Here is a 26,204-nt window from a genome sequence, read left to right as displayed (position 1 = left end):
TAAAAATTAAATTAAATTAAATGACATTGTGATCAATACATTTTCTTCACACTTAGGAGAAGCGCATCTCTCACTTAATGACATTTCCATGCTCATTGGCATTACACATTGGGGATTGTTCACGTCGTCTAAACATGGAATATGCGTCGAGAATTAAAAAAGAGCGAAATTGGTGGCAATTAGAAGCGAGGCGATTACACGTATCTCGGATCACAACAATACGCAAAATGAGGGTGCATCTGTGGGTATGACATGAAGACATATTGGACACTACATTCGCGCGCATTAGTCGGTTGATGCTTAACACAATTAAGCGTTGCTTTTTAGTTTTAGTTTTAAGTTCTTAACCGTTTGTACTTGACATTCTCTGCACATCTATTATTTCGTTAATTGTCTTTATGTCTTATCATTGCATTGTATTACCGCACTGAAGAAGATAAGACCTAATATAAAGACCTAATATAAAGTCGAAACGACGTTTGTGTTTTTAGTTTTCATTTTTTAATTTTTTTTTAATTTTTATTTTTATTTTTAATTTGAATTTTTATTTTCATTAGTCATATACTGAATTTTTATTTTATCATCGACGAATCTATTCTCGTGTTTGTTTACTTTTAATTATATTTCTTTATCCATGTATCTGATTTTATCGCCGACGAATTATATACATTTTACACATATATCTTTCCTGTTTTTATGCTCCCGATTGCTCAGTATTTTAATGTTAAGAAACGTCTGACCATTATGAATAAAATAAATTTATTGTTCGCGGTGACATTGTATGTAAAATATCTACACAACGTCATTTCATCGCATAACTCGTAAGTTACAGAGTATTTTAAAACTATAATGTTCTAAAACTTTTCTTATGAATTTTCTGCATTAATAAATTAAATATGTGGAGGAAACAAAATTTGAAAAATAGATGTAATAAATTAAGAAAATAAAACTTGATTTTAATAAGAAGAAATGAAGATTACTTGAAATCAAAGAAAGAAAAAGAGAAAATTAATATTTTTTCTTATATATATATATATATATATATATATATATATATATATATTTCTTATTTATTTTAATATTATATTTTTATTCTTAATACAATGCTCATGGTCTGATAATTTTCATACACTCTAAAAAATATCGGTGTGAAATAGACACCAATGGTGTGAATCTTAATATTGGCGGTGTGATTTTTACATCAAATACGGTGTTATTAGAAATATTACAGTGTGTTTTATATTTCATAATGTACATGGATATTCATATGTATACATTAAGTTAATATTAATAATACATGTACATTTTATGAAATGCAGAGCACATACATATACATATACATACTGTTGCAATATTTCTAATAACTATTTTTGATATCATGTACACATTATGTCATATGGGAAATAATTAACATAACTAGAAATAACAATTTTAATGATTTATTGGCAAAATATTGAAAAATTACTTTCTTAATTTAATTTAAGAGTTATATAATATTTAAAAAATATGATACCAAGGAACAATGTTCATGCATGTTTTAGCCACTCAACAATTTCCGTTTCTTCATTTCCATTAATTTCACTGTCAGGAATTCTTGGATTTTCAGGGTTGTTTTTAATTGTTTTTGCTTGTTTCTCCTTGGTTTTTTTCATAGATGATCCTAATGCATTATCAAAAAATTTTTTGAAAATGTTAATATTATTTATTAGATGTACTATTGTATGTTGTATTTATAACGGACTTACCAACTTTATACAGGTTAGCTGAAGTTTTATTGATAATATTTAGAATAAAGCTATCTTATTGTTTTTCTAATATATGTATATTCTATCAGATCTTCACAGTCTATTTGAGTCTCGTCTGAATCTTGAAATTTTATTTATTTTTTCTTCATCTCCTACTTCTACCATAAATTTATTACACACTGGTAAGAAAAATAATTTATTTTAAAATAATTTGTTAATATCTTTAAAGAAATGTCATGAAAAAATGTACCGAAAAGCAAGCATTAAAATATTAATCCTTAAATACCTGTATGAGTGTAGTACATTCAGTTATGTTTTTATTTTTGCTTATCAATTTTTTATTAATAAAGATACACATACATTTTTGTTTACTACCATTACATTCCTTAATGTTTGACGTTTTAATTTAAAAAAAAAATTTATACAATGTTGTCGCGCTCGCGACAATGTTCACTCGCGTAATACTCGCGCCAGGGAAAGAAAAGACAATTTAGCAAAATGAAGGAACACACACTTTATTATTCACAGGGGCACGGGAGCAATAACAAAAGCTTTACTATAAAATATAAAATCACCGCGGTACACTTAATTCGCGCGCTGCGCCGTCGATTCTCTCACAAGAACAACAACAACGCTTGACAATCGCTTGACGACCGCGTCGGCAAAGAACGATCTTCAAGTGGAAATCAAGTTGGATATGAGGGTAGCATCGAGCGGAACACCGCTCGGTCGTAACAATATGTTTATTTCTATGCGATATTTTCACATAACACTCAATATATTCTTTATATAAGGCATTTAAGGATTAAGCAGTGGGATATAGTGATAATATAGTGCGGATAAAACAAACAAATATAATAAATACATACATTTTTAAATATTATTGAATTTCAGTGTTATAAATAAAAGAAATGAAATTCTTTTATTTGTAATTTGATTCCTTTATTTGTAATCAAGTCTTAGGAGGATCCTAAAGTGACGGGAATTATCGACACATTACAGTGCATCAAAGAACTTTTTATTGGCTTGACAGATTGCAAAATCTTTTCAGGCAATTAAAATAGGCACAAAAAGAATATGCGGGACAATCGATTTAACAAGAAAAATAAGATAAATAAGAAAAAAATTAAAAAATTCACGTAATTTTAGCTCGTACAGCTGTTACATTAGATCTTCCTTTCCTTAATACAAAAATTCTACAGCTCATATATACAAAATGAATACGTTCCGCACTTCGGACTAGATGAATAAACAATACTATATTTTTGGATTTATGATTGAAAGCTTAGAAAAAAAGTTTGAGACTTGAACAGATTGTATATGATTGTATATGATTTTACGCATATATATATATATATATATATATATATATATATATATATATATGCTTGGCGCAGATATAAAATAATAAATAGAGCAGTAATTGTAGTTGACAGATCATGCAATAGATGGCGTTGCAGAGGAAAGATAAACGATCTATGAGATCGATAAAACGTTCAATAAGCTTGCTTGCTAGAATAAAGTGAATTTAATTTTTTATCAAAATCCATTCCGCACTTCTTTTTTGTGCTATGTTTCAATTGCATAAAAGAATTTTATAATCTGTAAAGCCAATTCAAAGATGCCGGCTGTAATGTATCGATAATCCCATCAGTATTTTCAATAAAAACAGTCAACATATAATTTGTGTTTTTATTTTAGATATATATACATATATTCCTATATATGCTCTGTATCTGGTGGGATTGGAAAGGTGTGTTGTATTACGAGTTGTTACAACCGAATGAAACAATCACGGCAGACCGCTACCAACAACAATTGACTAATTTGAGCGATGCATTAGAAGAAAAGAGGCCATTTATTGGCCAAGGACATCATAAAGTGATCTTGCTTCATGACAATGCTCGACCACATGTTGCGAAAGCGACTCAAGATCATATCTTTGCGTTAAGTTGGGAACTTCTCCCGTACGCGGCGTATAGCCCAGACATGGCGCTTTCCGATTACTACCTATTCCGGTCGCTGCAGCATCATTTGGCTGATACACATTTCGTGAGATTTGAAGAAATACGAAAATGCATTGATGACTTTATCGCTTCGAAGCCGGTGAGCTTCTATCGTCAAGGAATTCGCAAGCTATCCGAAAGATGGCAAAAGGTTATTGATGCAAACGGAGAATATTTCGCTGATTAATATTTTTTTGTTTGTTTGTGAATAAAGATTGAATTTTACAAATAAAAGCTCAGAACTTTTTTGTACACCTAATATATATAAGTTTTACAGTCTTGTATGGACAAAATGATATAGTTCCGCAGTTTGAATTACTTTAAAGCTCAATACTGAGCTTGTAAAATTACAATCCGAAGCCTAACAAAAAAGATCTATGCATCAACAGTATGTGTATAATCATTTCTTACTTCGACGGAATGAGAATGAAGGACTCTGATTTGGTCCATTCTTTCATGCCTTACACCAGGGGTCAGCAAGTGGGCACTGCTCGTGGGCGCCCAATGCCCGCGGGCAACAGTCGAGCGCGCTGGGACTAGCGTTAGGCGCAATAAAGTGAAGAGAGGGGATAGCAGGAACGTCTGTTCATTGAACGTGCTGTTCAAGAAGTAAAAAAATATTGTGTTGCACAAATTCAGACTCAGAATTAGCATAAATTAATAACTATTTATATTTTAAATAAACAATTCTTACAATAATATTAAATAAACAACTCTTATAACATTTAATTAGTATTTAATTCATAGTTTTTCGATATTATATACGATATATCAGGTGTTTTGGCAACTTAAACGAATTATTGCAAAATTCAAATGTGAATCTGTTAACTGTTCGCATAATCGCGATTTATTTAATTTCATAATAGAAAATAATTGTTCACATGAATATGTAGACCTGAACATACTCATTATTTTTGCAGCATAAGCATAGTCGAGGAAAATGTTCCTGAGATATGTATAAATAAAATGTTCTTGAGATATGTATGAATAAGATTGTGATGTCAGTCATTGTATAAAAATTTTTAAGAGCAGTGTCACATTTTAAATCTATTAATTCTAATTGTATGTATGAATTATATTAATATCAAGTAAAAGATGTCATAAAAATAAATAAGTCTTCTTCTAAAACATGCATTTCCTTAAATCGATAATCGAATTCATTATAATAATTGAAGTGAATTTATATATTCTTTATTTCTATTGTTTATCTTGAATGTGGCAACAGATAATAAATTTGAAAAATGTAACAACTACCGAGATTGAAATTGATTGATCCATAAATTAAGTTTCATTTGGAAATGCGGAACTTTATCCCAAGATACTAAAAATATTAGATACGTTTCTGAGATGTGCACAACAAGCGGGCACTCGCGGGCGCTCGCAGACGCCCGTGCCCAATTTCAACATTTTGCCGACCTCTGCCTTACACGTTATGAAAGGGAGAAACATGATGTCTTATTTCTACGAACATAAAAGTTTTGCAGCTTTGTATGTACAAAATGATACAGTTCCGCACTTCGGATTAGTTTAAAGAACAATACTGAGCTTCTACCATAAAAGCACGACGTTGCAATCTGATTCTGATGAAAGACAAGGATGAGTACACGAAAAGAAAGATGGACAATGTCGTCGAAATGAGAAATAATTATACGCATATTGTTGATGTTTAGATCTTTTTTGTTAGGTTTTTGATTATAATTTTACAAGCTCAGTATTACTCTTTAAACTAATTCAAAGTGCGGAACTGTATCATTTTGTACATGCAAAGTTGTAAAACTTTTCTATTCGTCGAAATAAGACATCGTGTTTCTGCCTTGCATAACGTATAAGGCAAATGTACAAATTGTAACTTAGAACAGAAATTTTCGCAAATATATCTGTCGTATGTTTTATTAACTTATTTCAATTATGTATACGAAATATGTATAGAAATATCAGAATCGAAACGGGTGTGTGTGTGTGTGTGTGTGTGTGTGTGTGTGTGGGGGGGGTAGGTGGGTGTGCGTGTGCGTGTGTGTGTGTGTGTGTGTGTGTGTGTGTGTGTGTGTGGGTGGGTGGGTGGGTGGGTGGGTGGGTGTGCGTGTGTGTGTGTGGGTGGGTGTGCGTGTGTGTGTGTGTGTGTGTGTGTGTGTGTGTGTGTGTGTGTGTGTGTGTGTGTATGGGGGGGAGGGTGTGTGTGTGCAATTACAAAAGAAATAAAGGTGAAATTTTTTGAAGTTTTTTTCTTTTCATTGACTCATCCTATGTTGTAAGCGTGTGTTAATTTCGAATTCACTTTTCAATAATTCTTTCTATACTTAATTTTTCTTCTTTTACTAGAGTCTAAGCAAAAATATGCCATATATACGCAATACCTAAAACAAAGAATATAACGAATATTCAGTTCGATATCCATTTCTTTATTTATGTTTATATAAATTTTGTACACTATAGAGTATTTAAATTGTTGTGTTGGCCTTTGACAAATTTATATACACCACTTTGACAAATTTATATACACCACTTTGACAAATTTATACCACAATACTGTGGTTATGTACAATTTTTTTGAACCGCCATATTGTTGAGTGTGCATTTCTGTCATGCGCGAGTGACAACCATTTCATGGATATTAAGCAGAGTGAACCTACTATATCTACTTATACTATGGCTTTACTACCGTCCAACCACCGATACTGCCGTGATGCAGGATGTCATTTCTGGCAGCACAGAAATATCATAGTTATAACCTTCGACTCAATATGTCAGCAAACTTAAAATGGAAGGTTGACAACTCGCGGATATGCCAGACATTTCACCACTATTGCGTTTAATTTAAATAAAACCACGTCTACACAGCCGTTCCCTTTTTTTCTTGTAGCCCGTAAGCAAACCGCCATCCTTTTCGAATTTATTTAAATGAAAAAGCCTTGCCGCATTCTTAATCGAGCACTCCATTTAAGAAATGTCGCGAAACTGATCGCTACTATCAAGCGTCGAATTATTCTGTCATCTGTTGTAACACGGATGGGGGTATTACGACGTTAATATTCGATTCGAGATAATCGGGTTCGTCAAGCCTAAGGATTTGTTACTCCGAGCAGGATCAAAAGAAGATAGGGATCTTCTTGAATTCACTAACACACACTTTCTTTATTTTAATTGATTTATTCTAACAAGTGCACAAATGCTTGATATATTAACGATTATATTTTACACACGATTAAACGTCGGGCGACTCAGTGCGTATCGCGTTACTCTGGCGGCCGACGACCGAGTATGTCACCTGAGATGCTGATAGTATGGCTCGCGTGAACTTCGCTACGAGATTCGGTAATATCTCGTGCGATTATTATAAGTTTGATTCCGGACGACACATAATTTTCGACTCTGTCGACTCTGCCTTGTAAGGTCGGTTATATAGACTGGTCGATGCCCGATCAGCATTCCGATCGGTTGCGTCGATCGATTGCGTGATATTGATTGATCAATATCACGCTCGGTTTGATCACCAAATTTAGGAATTTGTTGATACGCTTTTCGCAATGTTCTCGCGTGATGCATTTCTGTGGTCTTTCGAAAGACTAGTCGCAATTTCGGCGGTCACACATTTGTGTCATCTTTCGAAAGACTTTTTCCGAGATTCATGCGGACTACTTTTGTTGCCATGCGGACTACTTTTATTATTAGTTGTAGGTCTAGCTACAACACATCATACTGACGATCCAGTTATGCTCGAAGTGCCATTAATAATTTACAATGCAAATTGCGTTAGCTTATAATAATTTGTATCTATGTATGTTTAGATGTGCATGTGTGTAAACGTTTTCGTTGGAGTTTGCTCGTCAATTCAGCATTTCCTTAATAAATTTATTATATATAATAGTTAATTTATTATATATAAATCAGTTTAGCATCCCCTTATCGGAAATACAGACGAGGCTTTGCCGACAAAACGCAATAATTTTTGTATTGCTCTCATTTTTTATTAACTTCATAGATCTAGAAATCCTTTTCCACAATTAAAATTTATGCATTAATACATGCCTAGCATATGAATTTCATATCAAGAACGAGAAAAAATTTTAAAATTTAGATCTTTTTTATCATTTTAGTATCTTAAATTGGCATCCAAAGATGTCAAGTCGCGTAAATATTTGCTTTATATAAAACTTTTACAGCTTGTACCTACAAAATTGAAATTGCTAGATTAGAAGGTTACATGAAGAAGCAATGTTGAGTTCTTAGAATTAGGCTTAAACACTTATTACGATCAGGGGAGTATCACAAAAATTTGTTCATATGTGTATCATGTGTATACAGAAATGTATGTATGAGTGTATGTATGTATACATAAATGTATCTATGTATGTGCAGATGTGCATATGTGTGAACATTTTCGTCGAATTTCGCACGTCAATTCAGCATTTCCTTAATAAATTTATTATATATAATATAGAAATAACTTATATGCAATGAAATATAAACATAAAATTAGTAGTGAAATATAAATATATAAAATTTAGTTTAAAGTAAACTTTTGTACAAAAATTATTTATGAAAATTTGAAAATATATTATGTAAAATCTGCATCTATATTTTCATATGCTGCTTATTATATATTTTTATTTAACTTTTTTATAAGAATGATATATAAATATCTTTAGTACCTCTGGGCCATTGCTTTTATTTAACTTGCGCTCATTAATTTCAATCCAAAATTTCCTTTCTTTACACATACTTGTATAATGATCTTTCTCAATATTTGTACCATGATGAAATATAGCATTTATTACTTTATACTGCTGTTTAGCTATTAATATTTTAGTTATATTTTTAGTTATTTCGTATAGTACATAAATTAAATTCCTGTGGTATCTTTATTAATTTATTTTCCTCTAATGAAAAAATAATTAGACAAATAACGAGTATTTCTTTTGCCGACATTAATTCATTTGTAAATAGTATATTATTTTTTCCACAACATTCACATAATTTGTCATATAACTGACACCAATGTGAATATATATGTATTTAATAAATCATTCAGAATGTAACTTTTTTTATTCAAATTTTTAATAGAAAGAAACAAATTATTATCAATAGTAACTTTTGTATAACCACAAGATTTGCATTAACTAGTAGAAGTAATTTGATTAGATGTATTAGATTATTAGATTATTAGATTTTTGTATTAGATTTTGTATTAGATTTTTGAGATAATCATATTTTGTACAAAGAGCAGTAACAAATTCGAATGCATCTCGTTTAATAGTCGAAAAATATTCTCCTATAAAGATTGTCGTATATCATAGATACTCAAATTATTCATTCCATGTTCATATCGATGCTCAAATAAATTTAAAATTAACTTAAAAAAAATTAATTTAAAATTAATTTAATTTATCATAATTAAATAAATGCTTTCTGATAACATTTATATGCAATAAACATTGTAAAATGGCATTTGCATGATAAGAAAATTTATCTATATTTTGAAAACCATGCAAAACCCAATCAGTATTTTGTGAGTCTTTTTCATCTGATTCTTGAATGGAAAGAACCATTTTTGACAATATCCATGGGACATTTTTAACTTTACGATAACGGTCTTTTGAAATAGTGACCGTTTGCATACTCGAATCAACTTACGCATTACACAAGTCATATTCATTGTTTTATTTTGTTATTATTATTATTATTAATATATATTCATTTAAATATTAAAATTCATATCTCGCTCGCTCTCGTATCGCTCTTTCACCATCTCACTCGCTCTTTTGCTGTCTCGCTCGCTCTCGTATCGCTCTTTCGCTGTCTCGCTCGCTCTCGTATGTGAACATCACTCCGAAAAATTGACTGCTAATGCCGCTACTTCGTAGTGACGAAAATTGCAACCGTAGCTTATACGGACGGCGACGATAATAATAATAACGTTTTTTAAAAGTAAATTTCTGTAGAATCAGATTTTGAATTGTAATATCTCCGCTCACAGGACACATAGAAAAAAATTAAAAATACTTTTATTAATTTTAACCCAAGTTATCGATTGCGCCTATTCAGAACTTGATCGATTCAGCCGTTATTGAGATTCGATAATCTTGATAATCAGCAACTCGCGTAAAGAGACACGGCCGATCTCGTGCTCGTGAAGCACACTTGGCGACGAGCCACGACTGTGTCTGTCAATATAATATAATATATAATATACTATATTAATCATAATATACTATATTAATCATAATATACTATATTTACTATAATATAATATAATATATAATATGGTACATACAGTAAATATTACTATAATAATATACATGCTATAATAATATATAGCACAATGATCTATAATACATGGAGCGTTTGGTAGATAATACCAAATATTATAATACCAAATATATGTATAACACAATTAATAAAATAATATTTGTAATATTTCATGTTTATATTTAATAAATTATTATTAATAAATTATGAATTATTAATAAATTATTATTTTAATAAAGAATTTTAATTATATAATAACGGTGATATTTGAACTTGATTAATTAACAGATTTCAGCTAATAATAATAAAAATAGTTTTAAAGATTTTTTCTATTTTTTCTGTATACAGATTATTTTTACTTTTTTGTGCTGCTGCTCAACTGTTAAAAAAGTTCATCAGACTAGTGATGTATTTGGATATAAGAGTGAAACATGATAAATTGCAGTATGTAAAAGTTTGTAAAAGTTTATAAAAAAAGGGTCAAATATAATGGACGCTTGAAAAAAAAGGAAACTATTGTTAACCAAGTTAAAAAATAGAATCTAATTGACAATATCTTTTATTTTAAAGAAATAGAATCTAAGTGGTACATATCTCTGTATCTTCATTGAAGATTCTTTTTACTCCAACTCATGTGGTAGTAGTTTTAATTCTTTTAACAAAATTATGTTACGAAATTGCTATAACTCAATTCTAGTTGTGATCAAACTAAAAAATAAAATTTAAGTAGTAAATTAATATCTTTATGATCCTTGAAGAGTCTTCCTACTCTAAGTCAAATGGTATTAGCTTTAATTAAAAAACAAAAAAATTTGTTTCCACATTGTCAACTCGACTCAAATAATATCATTAGTATAAAAGATTTGATATCAATAACTGGCGTTAAGTTATAATCCTACTATAAAAATTACTTATTATTCTACTAAATTCAAGTGATATTGTATTAAAAAATAAAATCTAACTGGCAATATCTTTTATTTTAAGAAAATAAAACCTAAGTGATATCATCTTTTTACTCTAACCCACGTGGTAGTAGTCTTAATTCTTTAAAAAAAATGTAATTATCATTATTGTTATTTTTCACGCAGCACTTAGTGTTCTTTCAAAATTATTTATCCGGTTATTACGATAAATATCACCACATGCCTCAGTGGTCGAATGAATAAGACACTCGCGCATTAAGCGAGCGATTCAGGTTCGATTCCTGGCTGGAGTAATATTTTTCGTAATAAAATAATTTTCAATATTCGGGGATTAATCGATTTCAAATTTGATTATCAATTTAATAGGAAAGGAGTGAATTTAGATTTAGCTTTGAGTAGGCTATGTTGCAAGATCGTTGAATTAACGACACGTCGCGATTGTCTTGAAATTCAGAAAAGTAAAAATTATTCGACACAAAGACTCAGTCTGCCGATGGAAGTCATCTATTGTCTATTTCTTTAAAAAAAAACTTGAATTTTTAATGAAAAATTTTCCTATTCTGATCCAAATGATACTAACCTTAATTCTTTAAAAAAGAAAATTTTGTTTCTACATTGCCAACTTAAATGATTGTAATAATGTATAAAATTTGTAAAAGATTTGATATCAATAATTGGCGCTAAATTATAGTCACAATCACAAAGATACTAGCTTACTAGATTATTTAGATTTTATTTTTTAGTTTGATCACAACTAGAATTGAGTTAGATACAGTAATTTCGTAATGTCGCGGCTATATGTCGATGCAGACACGCATGTACGCGGGAGGTTGCTCCGAATACTACTTTTGTTTTAAATTGTAAAAGTCTTAATTATGCTGTAGTCTCGACCTAGAGTATCGTCGAAGGCTCGGCCTCGGTATAATGGTAATATTTCGTGACAAATGTTACATTTATTTTACGTTATTTGGACTGACGGCGAATGACAAAAAATAATCTTAAATCATCGTCATAATGATGTCATCTTGCTACTTGGAATACGACAAATTATATTCTACACAGATTTTATACGAATAATCTTAGTATCTTAGTATCTTCGGTATGATCACAGTATATTCAGTATAAATACAGAATATTCGTATGAAATCATGTGCTGATAGGATATTTTCGGTATATTCTGAAGATGAGCTTAAGAATATACGAGAAATGATATACCGTCATATGAATGTTCTCTGGTATATTAGGCAATAGTATGATCACAGTATTTTCAGTACGAGTGTAGAATATTCGAATGATATCATGTGCTATTAGGGAAGTAGGATGGGTGATTGTTTTAAAAACATACAATGATACAAGATAAAAAATCATGTCATTACTTTCTCTCATTTTTTTTTCATTTTTTTTTACTTATTTTCTGTAAGAGGTGTCACGTATATTATAAATTTTCACGATCTATGTAGCTGGGATACACTTATGCATGCTCTATATACTATTATATATGCTGATATATTATTTTTAAACATTTTCATCCTATGGCCATACTGCGGGATATTCTCCAGTACATACCAGGGATCAGGTTAGTGAGCGGTAGTAACGATCTAAGTACATTCCACAGTATATCGCAGTACGTATTTCGAATGTTCGGAGAATATCTCGAATATACTTGTATGATATCCCGTGAAACGTTCTCAGAATAGATAAGTGCTACTAGGGTATGAACTGAGTACATGTTGACTAACAAACTACAACGCGAAATTCCTCGGCAAGCAGGATCTTAGTTGCTAAAGTCTTTTAATATGAAATAAATTCAATTAATTTAATTAATTATATATATATATGAACTCGATTTACGATGGTAGGGATTCCAGCTTAATAGGAATGTGAATTTTAACATCAAATTGTTGTGAATCTTTCACATCAATTAACTGGTGTCAAACTTTGATAGGATTGTAAAGAATTTATCAGAAATCTTTATTGAAATTATTAATTTTTATTTTTTCCGTTGCTGTCGCTACAAAATTACTTATATTTATTTTACTTGTGATAGCCAATAATATATTCGATCTAATTCATCTACTTTCTTATTGGTTTATTATACATCAGCACATTTGCCCATTGGCTTTAGTCAACATTCGGTTGCAAGCATTCGCTTATTGAGCATTGTGTTACCGAGTGTTAAATAAAGAAATTACTTTTGTTATAATTTGTGTGCAGGCTTCGTGTTTTCCTGCTCTTATCGCTTGTTCTAGATATACGTCGCCTTCTGAGTTTATCAGATTGTCCCTCGAAAACGCGCTCGTTTGGAATTTCTCAACTATATACTTACAAGATATTGTTTATGTTCGCACACTTATATCCGTATTCATAATCTTTCCTTATTTTAAGGATAGAAGAAGGATCCTCCGTGAAGGATTCTTCGAATCTCCAAGGCTTCTTTATTTTAAATAAATGAATCTTGAGTCTCCCTTTCAGAAGGAGGGAATATTTTAGGAATTTTTAGTGACCTACTGGAGGCAACACAATTTTTTGGCGCTTACAATTAACTGTGATTACTGTTTAGAGAACAACTTGAAGGAGCACGAAGAATATAACCTATATTTTTAGTTTTATTTTGATTTCTTATTGCTTTTCATAATATTTTTTCTACAAAGTTATAATAAATTTAATATAATTGCGCAATATATATCACTTTAGCAATTATTATGTGTGTGTGTGTGTGTGTGTGTGTGTGTGTGTGTGTGTGTGTGTGTGTGTGTGTGTGTGTATACATAGGGTGTCCGTCCATAGATGTCCGAACAAATATCTCGCAATTGGTTGATGTTATGAAAGTGTAATGAGAGAAATTTGCACAGTTCTGAGTCAGCTACAATATGCAAGTAAAAATTTTTTTTTACTTGTGATCTTTTCAAGTTATGTAGGTCAACATAGTTTTTTTAAATAGATACCTATAATTTCCCTTGCATATTTATATAATAGGGGCCATTTGCAATCAAAATCATATGTAATAAAAAATTGCTATTATGCATCGTTTACGAAATAATCGGCAACTTAAGTATTAAAGTAGTAAATTGGATTGTAAGTATTTTTGAACGTGGTTTGGAATATCCAAGAGATTAAGAAAGTAAACAAACATTGTTTTTTCGACATATTGATGAAAAATGAAACATTTATTAACACATAAATTGCTCGAAATTTTGACCATCATTCAATGCAGCATTCGAAGCGTTTTAACGTTTTCCGTTGTTGACTGCAACATTTCTGCTGTAATGCCTTCAATAGCTAGTGATCTTATCGTAAATCTTCTTCATTTTCAGGAATAGTTGCATAGTGTCTTTAATATATCCTCAAAAAAAAATTGCAAGGTGTGAAGGTCCGAAGATCTCGGTGACGCATAGAGCCATTAGTACCTATCCAACAATTAGGGAATCTATCATTTAAAAAGTTGATTACAGCACGTGTATTGTGTGCTGGAGCATCATCTTGTTGAAAAATAATAAATGTCTCGAAAGATTGATAATGGAAGATTGCGTAAATATTCTGAGAAAGTAGTTTTCAAAAATTCCAAATATCTGTTCTTATTAAGATGACTATGAAAAGAAAGATTCAATAATTTTCCGATGATTCCGCATCATATGTTCACCGAAAATCTTGCATTGAAAACCTCTAACTCTTGTCGCATGTAAATTCACATCGAACCAAGTATGCAAATTATGTCGGTTTTCCATATTACAATTTGAAAAACAAGATTTGTCAGATCATAATATTTTTTTAAATAAATTAATATCAGTGCGATAATTCAGAGATCGGCAAAACATTGAAATGGGCACGGGCGCCCGCGGGCGCCCGCGAGTGCCCGCGAGTGCCCGCCTGTTGTGCACAGGAGCGTATCTAATATTTTTTGTACTTTGGAATAAAGTTTCGCATTTCACACTTACAAAAATAGCGTTGCATGTATATATGAATGATAGTACAGTCTTAAATTATTAGTACTCGAATCTTTGTAATCATAAAATTTTTTTATTTTTATTTTTTTAACAGTTTAGCTAAACCGTTTAAAGATGAAATATGCAAAAATATGTGAAAGATATTTATTAGATTCGGAAAAATAAACGAAGACCGACTGGACTTGAACTCGGGATCCCTCGTTTACTAATCTGACACTCAGTCTGCACGACCACGACGGCTCCTCTGCGTTAGCTGTTTATATTCCGAATCTCTTTCATGACCGCTTACGGTTGTCTAATTCTTACATATGTTGTAATATATAGGACTCAAAATGCATAAGTTCTTATAAATTCAACTTATATTTAGTTAATTTTTTTATTAGTCAAATAAAGAAATGTGCCTTAATATGTTTTGATTGTCCTAATAATAAGCATTCATTATAGGAAAATTTTAATTAAAATGCTTATCTCTATTTTTAAATATTGTAAGTTGTTAAAATTTGTGCTTTAGCATATAATTTATTAAAAATTGTATAATATAATTATTACATTTAAATATATTTAACGAAAATTTAAATATAACAAAAAAATAAAAACAATAATATAAACAATAACAATGTATTAAAATATAAACTTATAATACAATCATAAAATTATGAATATATATATATATATATATATATATATATATATATCACGTTTAACAGAAATTAACGCTTTAAAATTATATTTTTAAATCTAGAAGAATAATTCTTTTTCCGCGAAGAAAACTTCCAACAGTTTCAAAATAAACATTTGCTAAACATCAATCTGTTAAACATTCAAAATAAAAGAAAAACAGTAATTAAGCAATGGTATAATCAAATTTTACTCTTGTCTAGAACAGTCAGACACATTTGCGATCTTGTAATGTAATGATCTTGTAATGTAACGTGATGGATAATCAAAGTAATAATAATAAGTATAATGAGTATATATAATGAGATATTTGGTTCTACATATTCATATGTACAATTATTTTCTATTATGAAATTAATTAAATAAATGACGATTACACAAACAGTTAATAGATTCACATTTGAATGCAATAATTCGTTTAAATTGTGTTGTTTTAAATAAAACAATAACATTTGATATATCGTATATAATATCGAAAAATTATGAATCAAATACTAATTAAATGTTATAAGAATTGTTTATTTAATATTGTTGTAAGAAATGTTTATTTAAAATATAGATAGTTATTATTTTATAATTCTGGGTCTGAATTTGTGCGACACAATATCTTTTGACTCCTTGAACAACACGTTCAACGAACAGACGTTTCTGATTTCCTCACTTTATTGCGTCTAACCGCCTAACACTAGCCCCAGCGCGCTCAACTGTTGCCCGCGGGCATTGAGCGCCTACGAGCAGTGCTCACTTGCCGATGCCTGCCATACGCGATAGTATGCACCTATGTGATTTTTCATTTACTTTCTCTCTCTCTCTCTCTCTCTCTCTCTCTCTCTCTCTTTCATTCACTTGTAGAGATCTCTATGATATCTTTATACCGTTGTAGCTTGACGGATGAATTTCATCGTGAATAAACGATGTCCCATTTGACAGATTTGCACGCACGCACGCACGCACGCACGCACGCACGCACGCACGCACGCACGCACGCACGCACGCACCTCAGAGTTCCTGTCACCGCCCTTACCCCTCAACCAAGATTCAGATTCTGATCATCCCATATAAATAGGAACCTGCTTCTGAACCGCGACAGCATTATTAAGATATTTTTCATTAGTGTCATTTTCATCCATTCAATCAACCATTCGAATCATTCGACTGCACGAAGATCCCAACTTTTTGAAGAAAAGTCGAGACTCATTCTTTCGAGATAATCGTTCTAGCTAATCAACAGTGAGTTCTACATTCATTAATTATCAATCAATTATAAATTTCAGATTATTTCTTTTCTTTGCTCCATGACACTCTTCCTCTTCTTCCCTTTCTTTTCTCTCTCTCTCTTTGAACTGGTCTGAATTATGCGAGGCTTCCGTTGTTCTTCCCTTTTTTTTCTCCTTCTTTGAACTGGTCTGAGCTATGCGAGGTTCCCGTTGTTCTTCCCTTTTCTTTTTCTCTCTTTGAACTGATCTGAGCTATGCGAGGCTTTCGTTGTTCTTCCCTTTTCTTTCTCTTTTATACGCATTCACACCTCTCTTCATTGATCAATCCTTTTTCTCCTAGTGAATCAAACGGAAGTCCCAGCTTCTAAAGTTTGATAACGCGATACTAAAAAACGATCTCATCGTCGTCGTTCTGACGGTTGGAATTGACAAAAAAGTCAGAGCCGAACTAAGAAATCTAAATAGATATCGAAAAAACAAGTCGAATCATCAACATTAATTATTACTGCTCCTGAATCTTCCCTAAATCAGCCTTCAGCATCGTCATCTAACTCTGTTCCTCCTTCTATTCCTATACAACATCAACCAATCGCACCTAGCTATTTTCCAGTGCATCCATCCGATACAAAATACTTCAACGACTTCTATCCCCTCTCGCCAGGTCTCCTATTTCGAAATGGCGAATCTCTTTTTGAGGATTTAGAAGACGAAGAAACTCATTCTATAGATCTAATCACTCCACCGTCTGAAGAACATCGTACTCTCCTCCTTAACCCTCATGTATTAATCTTCTGTCATTATACACATATTATACACGATTTTTATTATTATATATTTTAATTTTATTTTATATATTTTATATATTTAATTTTATTTTATATATTTTATACATTTAATTTTATTTTACATATTTTAATTGTAATTTTTCTTTTGTTTGCTTATTATGTAATCATTAGTTTAAGTTATCCAGAGAATATTAATTGTATTACCGGGTAGGATTATACCAAAGATTCATTCACTCATACATTCATACTCTCCCTCGTAAGAATCCTACCCGATGGCCTCCGTATTTATGTAACACCCGCAATATCACATATACATATACACACTTACACAAATGTTTCTTCTCTTATTTCTTCTGCTCTTTATTATGTATATCTTTATTTTACCAATTAAAATCAATGTTTAATTTTAATTTTTATTTTCTTTAAAATCCTCGATCTCTTTTCCCTATTCCATTGATCGCACGAGGTCTTTCCCTGGTAATAAGAATTAAGTTCTTTTCCAAAAAATGACCGACATACATCTACAGCGAGGCGTCCTAGCATTTTTTTATTGTTGACCCAGTGTCGAGACATAAACAGTGTGTTCGACTCGAGATCACGCTTGACTCTCGAGAGAGCAGTTGGTCGTCCTTCCGAGCCCAATCAATTTTAATTCATTTAAATCTCTAATTCTTAATTTTACAATTTACTCTGGGCTGGACGTAACAGAACTCGTAAAGTTTGAGGACTCGTCCGGGATGAAAAGTGCGATCTTTGGAAGTGGGAATGATCACGAGATCTAATTCGAATAAAGGTAGATAAACTTTACAAACTTGCCTTAGAAGACCCTTAGAAAACCAAGCAAGATCAAAGTCCAAATACATAAGATACAACATATACTTTCATTCCAACAAAAACCTCTGAATCCGATCCTAAAAACGTTATCTTTTCCTTGGATGAAACGATAATTTCAAGAGATAAATTCGCGGCTGTTCTTGTCCGGAGATTCCGTCGTTTCCAACGATATCACATTACGAGCAAATATATTTAATAATATTAGGTGTAAAAAAAAAAGTTCTGAGCTTTTTTTGTAAAATTCAATCTTTATTCAAAAACAAACAAAAAAATATTAATCAGCGAAATATTCCCCGTTTCCCCATCAACGACCTTTTGCCATCTTTCGGGTAGCTTGCGAATTCCTTGACGATAGAAGCTCACCGGCTTCGAAGCGATAAAAAATCATCAATGCATTTTCGTATCTCTTCAAATCTCACGAAATGTGTATCAGCCAAATGATGCTGCAGCGACGGGAATAGGTATAATCGGAAGGCGCCATGTCTGGGCTATACGCCGCGTGCGGAAGAAGTTCCCAGCCTAATGCAAAGATATGATCCTGAGTCGCTTTCGCAACATGTGGTCGCATTGTCATGAAGCAAGATCACTTTATGACGTCCTTGGCCAGTAAATGGCCTCTTTTCATCTAATGCATCGCTCAAATTGTTGTTGGTAGCGGTCTGCCGTGATTGTTTCACCCGATTGTAACAACTCGTAATACAACACACCTTTCCAATCCCATCAGATACAGAGCAAAACCTTCTTGGCGTGGATATTGAGCTTTGGCGTCGATGTCGAAGGTTGACCAGGATCAATCCATGATCCATTTTCTACGTTTAGGGTTATCATAAAGAATCCACTTTTCATCGCCTGTAATGATTTTGTGCAGAAAATCTTTTTTCCGGAACTTTGAAAGCAAAATGAGTGCAGTGTCACGCCGACGATTTTTGTTGTCTTCGGACAATTCATGCGGAACCTATGAATTCATAACCCATCTGCCTTCCTTCTGAACCTTTGCCATCGTATGTAAACGTACGGAAATGGTTTGCTGCGTAACGCCAAGCTGTTCTGCAAGCTCCTTTTCAGTTTGCGCAGAGTTTATATCCAGTAGTGCTTGCAATTCGTCCGTTTCAATCTTTTGAGGGCGTCCAGCACGCGGTTCATCTTCAAGACTGAAATCTCCTTAGCGAAATTTTTGATACCATCTTTTACATGTAGTATGATTTACAGCGTTCTCTCCATATGCACAAATCATTGCAGTGGCTTCAGCAGCATTTTTCTTCAGATGAAACGCGAAGTGGATGGAAAATCGAATATGCTCTTTTGTTATTGCCATCGTGAACACTACTGATTTTTGAGGTTATGTGCATCAAACGCCAAACCGTATGGCATTTTAGAAGGCCAAATGTCAACGCTTTAAAACCGCAAAAGGGCGGGAAGATATATAAAATTTAAATTGTTATTTCGGTTGTATGAAATCTGAAGCTCAGAACTTTTTTGTACATCTAATAAATGAAAGTTTTGTAAACGAAAGTTTTCCATGTAACGAAAATATTCAAATGTACATTCTAACATTTGTGTTCGCTTGCTATTTCATAGGAGCATAGAGTTAAGATGTTTGTATTTCCTTTTTTTTTTTATTATTAAATCATAGTTAACCCGAATTGCGTTTCAATTTATTTATTTAAAAAAAATCTTGACCCCGAACCATTTTCGGCCCCCTGAAGATCGCACGAGGTCCATTCCTGGTTAAAGAGATTCGATTCTCTGACTTAAAAACGGATCACCGACTGCGCTAGCGCAGATAAGGGTTATAGCATCACCGACGTTGTCTCCTTCTTTGTGCTTTTAGGACGCATTCGACTCGCGGATCGACCCCACGACGTCGATCTAAGAGAGCAAAAACAGTTCCGTGCGTCCACTCGAGTTCTCCCTCCTGATCAAAAATATTATCTCTTCTCTCGAACCTCGGATGTAACACACACACACATATATATATATATATATATATATATATAATGTACGTACATGTGCGCACGGCGCTCGACAACATTGGGTTAGCAGAAGAGAATAGAAATATTATCCTACTCTCTCATACCGATGTGCTGTGAATAAAGAATAGAAATGTCATTGTACTCTCTCGCGCTCTTGACGCGTATGAGAAAGAAATAGAAATATTATCGTACTTTCGAGTTTCATGCACCGTGCGGTCATCTCCGACGTTACCTGGTTACCGTTCGTTATATACAGTATGAATTGATATATACAGTATGAATTTAAAAAAACAGCAGATATAAAAACAATATATTACAAAAATAATATTTATTTTAATTCTTGAATAATCAGAAAGAATCATTTAACTGTGATAAATAATATTTAAAAAACATACATTAACAAAAACTTAACATATATTAAAATTATATATCACGCTAACATTATACAGAGTGTCCTGTAGCACTGTTCTCATCGCTCGTGAAAAGGTAGACGGGAACGAGATAAATGAAAATCTTATATCATTTTGCGATATTCGCAATAAGAGGGCGCAGGGAGAAAGCACTCGCCCGCCTGACGTCCGTAGGACAAATGGAAGCGTGAGCCAGTGATGCTAGATTTAAGACGAGAGTCACGAGAGAGTCAGGGAGTGGGAATGCCGTACACAAGGAGAAAGCATGTCCGTGAGAGTTCGGAAATTCGGCCGCCGTCGGATAATAGACGAGGCTAGCAAATCTAGTCCTGACTCTTTCACTCTTTATTCTCACAACTAGCCTGCTCGTTTGGCGATTCTGATTTCTGACCATCGAAACGATCGCGCTTTACGATATAGGTTACGTTCGCTTTAGCGCTTACAATTGTAAGCATTATATTAATAACATTGGCATACAATGTTCGTTATATTTAAAAAAAATGGAAATTATATCTGTTATTAGAAAGAGTTATATCTGTAATTAGAAAATAATAAAGAATAGATATAAGAAGATAGAAGATAAAAAAATTAGAAAAATAAAAAATTTTATTATATTTTTTTGTATTTTTTGTATTTTTTATATTTTTTAATTTTATTTTTTATTACATTTTTTACACATTTATCTTTGTAACAAGTTTAATATGTGCACATTAAAACAAAATAAAGTCTTGTGCAGATGCGATGTTCTTTATAGAGATTGTATATTATTTATTTAAACTTATTGCTATTATTATTATTTACTATTATTATTAGTATTTATTTAAGTTAATGCTTTAATGCATTTGATGAAACACAAGCAATTATCCTTTTTATTGTTGCATATTAGACGAAGATGGACCAGCAATATCGTCTGCAGCATGTAGGTGAAAACTTTTCTTTTGCTTTACCGAAGAGGTAACATATAATTTATCTGCCGACATAAAAGATAAATGCTTTTCATCGAGCTTCATGTTTAAAGCAGTTTCGTTTCTTGCTTTTAATGCTGACTTCAGTACACAAATTACAGTAGTTGCATTTACAGTAGTCGACGATAATCTGTTTCGTTTTTTTGTTTTAACGTCTGTTAAGAGGGAAAATATTCTTTCCGGAGCTGCATTTGAATTTGGGAGTGCTCTAATAGAATTGAAGAGGACTCTTAAATTGGGATATTTGGTTTCATTATTTAAATATTGTCTTTGTAAAATCTCTTTCCATATCATAAAATCTCTTTCCATTACATATTATAAAAATTTAATTATAACAAATCTTGTTTCTCTGTTACTGAAAAATCTGAATTTAAGGCAAACCATTCTTTCTTTAAATCGTTTTCAAAATCACCCATTCTTGCAGCAATAAAAAAAAGATCATGAAATGATGTTTCCCTATCAGTACTCAATAATAAAGCTATATATAGTAAAAGAATTTGTAATTTTGATAAAAATGTATCACTTACTGGTAATCTTTTGAAAATTTCTTCCGCTGCAGTTATGTAAAATCGCAAACAATTCTCTCGAACAGTTGCAACCATGTTTGCGTATCCATCCTCTATCAATTGATGAAGATATTCTTCGCACTCTGATTCTAAAAAAATATGATTTAAAGATTTATAATTTTCTGCCTTACAAAATGTTATATTTGGCAAATGTTTCAAAATTTCTGGTTTTATAAAATTTGTACAAATTTCTTTTAAAAAATCAATTGATTTTGACTGTAACAGATGTATCCTCGTTTCCTCAGCTTGGAAAAATGCATTAAATACATTTAAAAAATGTAATGTATATATTTGTAATGTTATGTAATGTATATATTTTAAGAAAAGCAAATATGCTTTTGTATCTACATTCTGCATAACACGTAACAAATTTTCTACAGATGTACCTTTCTCGCTCACGATCATTTCATTTAAAAAATGTTGTATCGTATTCCAAGATTGAAGAAGTCTGTCGATACACGCGTGGTGAGAAAGCCCTCGTGTATTACATAACTTTACAATTTTGTGAGTCCTTTCTTTAAAACATTCACTTAATTCGGTGAAAATAGACCATCGCTTGGGACTACAAATTATATAGCTTGTAATTCTTTTCAAAAATTCCTCACAAGCTTGAGGTATCTTAGCACACGCGGCAAGCTAATGAAGCAGAATGGCATGGACATGATAATGTCAATACATTATTGCACATCTCTTTCAATTTTTTCTTGAAAAATAAGTGTTTTCCGACCATAACGGACGCATTGTCGCATAGCACAAGGCAACAATATTTGAAAAAGGTAGTTTCCACATTTCATATTTAAATGCATTAAACAATTTTTCGGCGCTACAATCTGTTGCATCGATATCAATTAATTTTACTAGTTGCTAATGAACTTCTTATATTTGCGACAAGTCAATCTTACATTCAATCAATAGTCGCAGTATTCATTAATATGAATAATTCACTCTCCTCTTCCCCCTTCATCAGGTAATCACTCCCATAAGCCACCTCATGATGGATTATTTAAATATTGAATGAATATAATCGAATGAAGATTGTAACATAGAAATTAGCGAACTGTTTTCGTCTTTTGAGGAGCGGAAAAAATTCGCGGAGGTTCGATATGCTGCTTTAATCGCTGAAAAAAATATTTCACACGAAAATGCAAAAATAATACTCGATTTTTTTAAAGACGTCCCAAGCGATGGTCTATTTTCACCGAATTAAGTGAATGTTTTGAAGAAAGCACTCACAAAATTGTAAAGTTATGTAATACACGAGGGCTTTCTCACCACGCGTGTATCGACAGACTTCTTCAATCTTGGAATACGATACAACATTTCTTGAATGAAATGATCGTGAGTGAGAAAGGTACATCTGCAGAAAATTTGTTACGTGTTATGCAGAATACAAAAGCATATTTGCTTTTCTTAAAATATATATTACATTTTTTAAATGCATATTTAATGCATTTTTCCAAGCTGAGGAAACAAGGATACATCTGTTACAGTCAAAATCAATTGATTTTTTAAAAGTAATTTGTACAAATTTTATAAAACCAGAAATTTTGAAACATTTGCCAAATATAACATTTTGTAAGGCAGAAAATTATAAATCTTTAAATGATATTTTTTTAGAATTGGAGTGTGAAGAATATCTTCATCAATTGATAGAGGATGGATACGCAAACATGGTTGCAACTGTTCGAGAGAACTGTTTGTGATTTTACATAACTGCAGCGGAAGAAATTTTCAAAAGATTACTAGTAAGTGATTTTATCAAAATTTTTATCAAAATTACAAATTCTTTTACCACATATAGCTTTATTGAGTACTGATAGGGAAACATCATTTCATGATCTTTTTTTTATTGCTGCAAGAATGGGTGATTTTGAAAACGATGTAAAGAAAGAATGATTTGCCTTAAATTCAGATTTTTCAGTAACAGAGAAACAAGATTTGTTATAATTAAATTTTGATAATATGTGGAAAGAGACAATATTATTTACAAAGACAATATTTAAATAATGAAACCAAATATCCCAATTTAAGAGTCCTCTTCAATTCTATTAGAGCACTCCCAAATTCAAATGCAGCTCCGGAAAGAAAATTTTCCCTCTTAACAGACGTTAAAACAAAAAAACGAAACAGATTATCGTCGACTACTGTAAATGCCATTTGTGTATTGAAGTCAATATTAAAAGCAAGAAACGAAACTGCTTTAAACATGAAGCTCAATGAAAAGCATTTATCTTTTATGTCGGCAGATAAATTATATGTTACCTCTTCGGTAAAGCAAAAGAAAAGTTTTCACCTACATGCTGCAGACGATATTGCTGGTCCATCTTCGTCTAATATGCAACAATAAAAAGGATAATTGCTTGTGTTTCATCAAATGCATTAAAGCATTAACTTAAATAAATACTAATAATAATAGTAAATAATAATAATAGCAATAAGTTTAAATAAATAATATACAATCTCTATAAAGAACATCGCATCTGCACAAGACTTTATTTTGTTTTAATGTGCACATATTAAACTTGTTACAAAGATAAATGTGTAAAAAATGTAATAAAAAATAAAATTAAAAAATATAAAAAATACAAAAAATACAAAAAAATATAATAAAATTTTTTATTTTTCTAATTTTTTTATCTTCTATCTTCTTATATCTATTCTTTATTATTTTCTAATTACAGATATAACTCTTTCTAATAACAGATATAATTTCCATTTTTTTTAAATATAACGAACATTGTATGCCAATGTTATTAATATAATGCTTACAATTGTAAGCGCTAAAGCGAACGTAACCTATATCATAAAGCGCGATCGTTTCGATGGTCAGAAATCAGAATCGCCAAACGAGCAGGCTAGTTGTGAGAATAAAGAATGAAAGAGTCAGGACTAGATTTGCTAGCCTCGTCTATTATCCGACGACGGCCGAATTTCCGAACTCTCATGGACATGCTTTCTCCTTGTGTACGGCATCCCCACTCCCTGACTCTCTTGTGACTCTCGTCTTGAATCTAGCATCACTGATATGAACGGCGGCTACTATCCCAGAAGATCCTAACTCCCCTCTTGAAAAATGGATGATATACGCCATCTGTGGCTGTATCCGGATATGGCCGAACTAAAATAGATCACGTGACGCGGAGTAGGGATACACGCAGCACACATGCAGTAGTCGCATGCATATGTATATGTATGTGAGTATGTACTATTCAGTACTTTTATTACTTAGTTGTTTATTAAGATATATAAAATAAACTTCAAAATCTTTTGTAATTATTTTTTATTGGTAAATACATCAGATAAATAGTCATCAGATAAAAATACATATATATAGATAAATAAAATATAAAATATAAAATTTTATATACACACATATATATATATATATATATTTTCCATCATCCTTTGCCTAATTTTATATAATAATGTAACACAATGTTACATATAACATATATTGTAATTTCTTACTCAATAATGTAACTGTTATATAACGCATGTGTTATGTAAGAGTTACATTATTGAGTAGGAAATTACATCTAACATTGTGTTTCACAATGCGAAGCACACAGTAAACAATAAGACTGATGGCAGAGAACGAGACACAAGCGCTTATGTTTAACGTAAACGTAGGTTAAGGCAGAGAAAAATGTATATGTAGGGGTTACACGTATACGTGAAAAGTTATTAGATACGTATACGTTTTAACCTACGTCTATGTTTACGGTAAGCGTCTCGTTCTCTGTTATCTAATCCAAGTAACTCCAATATAGTGACTGGTAGATAATGGTGGGGAATTGACTGTGCTGCGCTCTGCGGCTGTACTCGATTCAAGGCGAACTAAGGCAACTTCCGTTACCAGTAAAATAGAGTTCCCTGTAGGATTCCCTGTACTATCCTTCCCCTCGCCGCGCG

At 31.8% G+C, this 26,204-nt stretch overlaps 1 protein-coding gene and 1 long non-coding RNA gene across 4 annotated transcripts in view; both read right to left on the bottom strand.

The window, feature by feature from the left end:
- The window catches only part of LOC105429942 (uncharacterized), a 540,048-nt gene that overhangs the window by 55,981 nt on the left and 457,863 nt on the right, over positions 1 to 26,204 (bottom strand). The gene's annotated exons all lie outside the window — the stretch shown is intronic.
- On the bottom strand, positions 1,041 to 22,234 carry LOC148937329 (uncharacterized). The gene is made up of 2 exons (XR_016138569.1): positions 4,163 to 22,234; positions 1,041 to 3,881 (listed from the first exon to the last, which is right to left on the bottom strand). It is a non-coding gene; the product is annotated as an uncharacterized LOC148937329 (long non-coding RNA).

This window comes from Pogonomyrmex barbatus, unplaced genomic scaffold (assembly GCF_055798465.1).
Source record: "Pogonomyrmex barbatus isolate J1 unplaced genomic scaffold, ASM5579846v1 scaffold15, whole genome shotgun sequence".
Taxonomy (NCBI): domain Eukaryota; kingdom Metazoa; phylum Arthropoda; class Insecta; order Hymenoptera; family Formicidae; genus Pogonomyrmex; species Pogonomyrmex barbatus.
The sequence above is the reverse complement of the archived record's forward strand: the minus strand, read 5'-3'. Positions and strand labels throughout refer to the sequence as shown.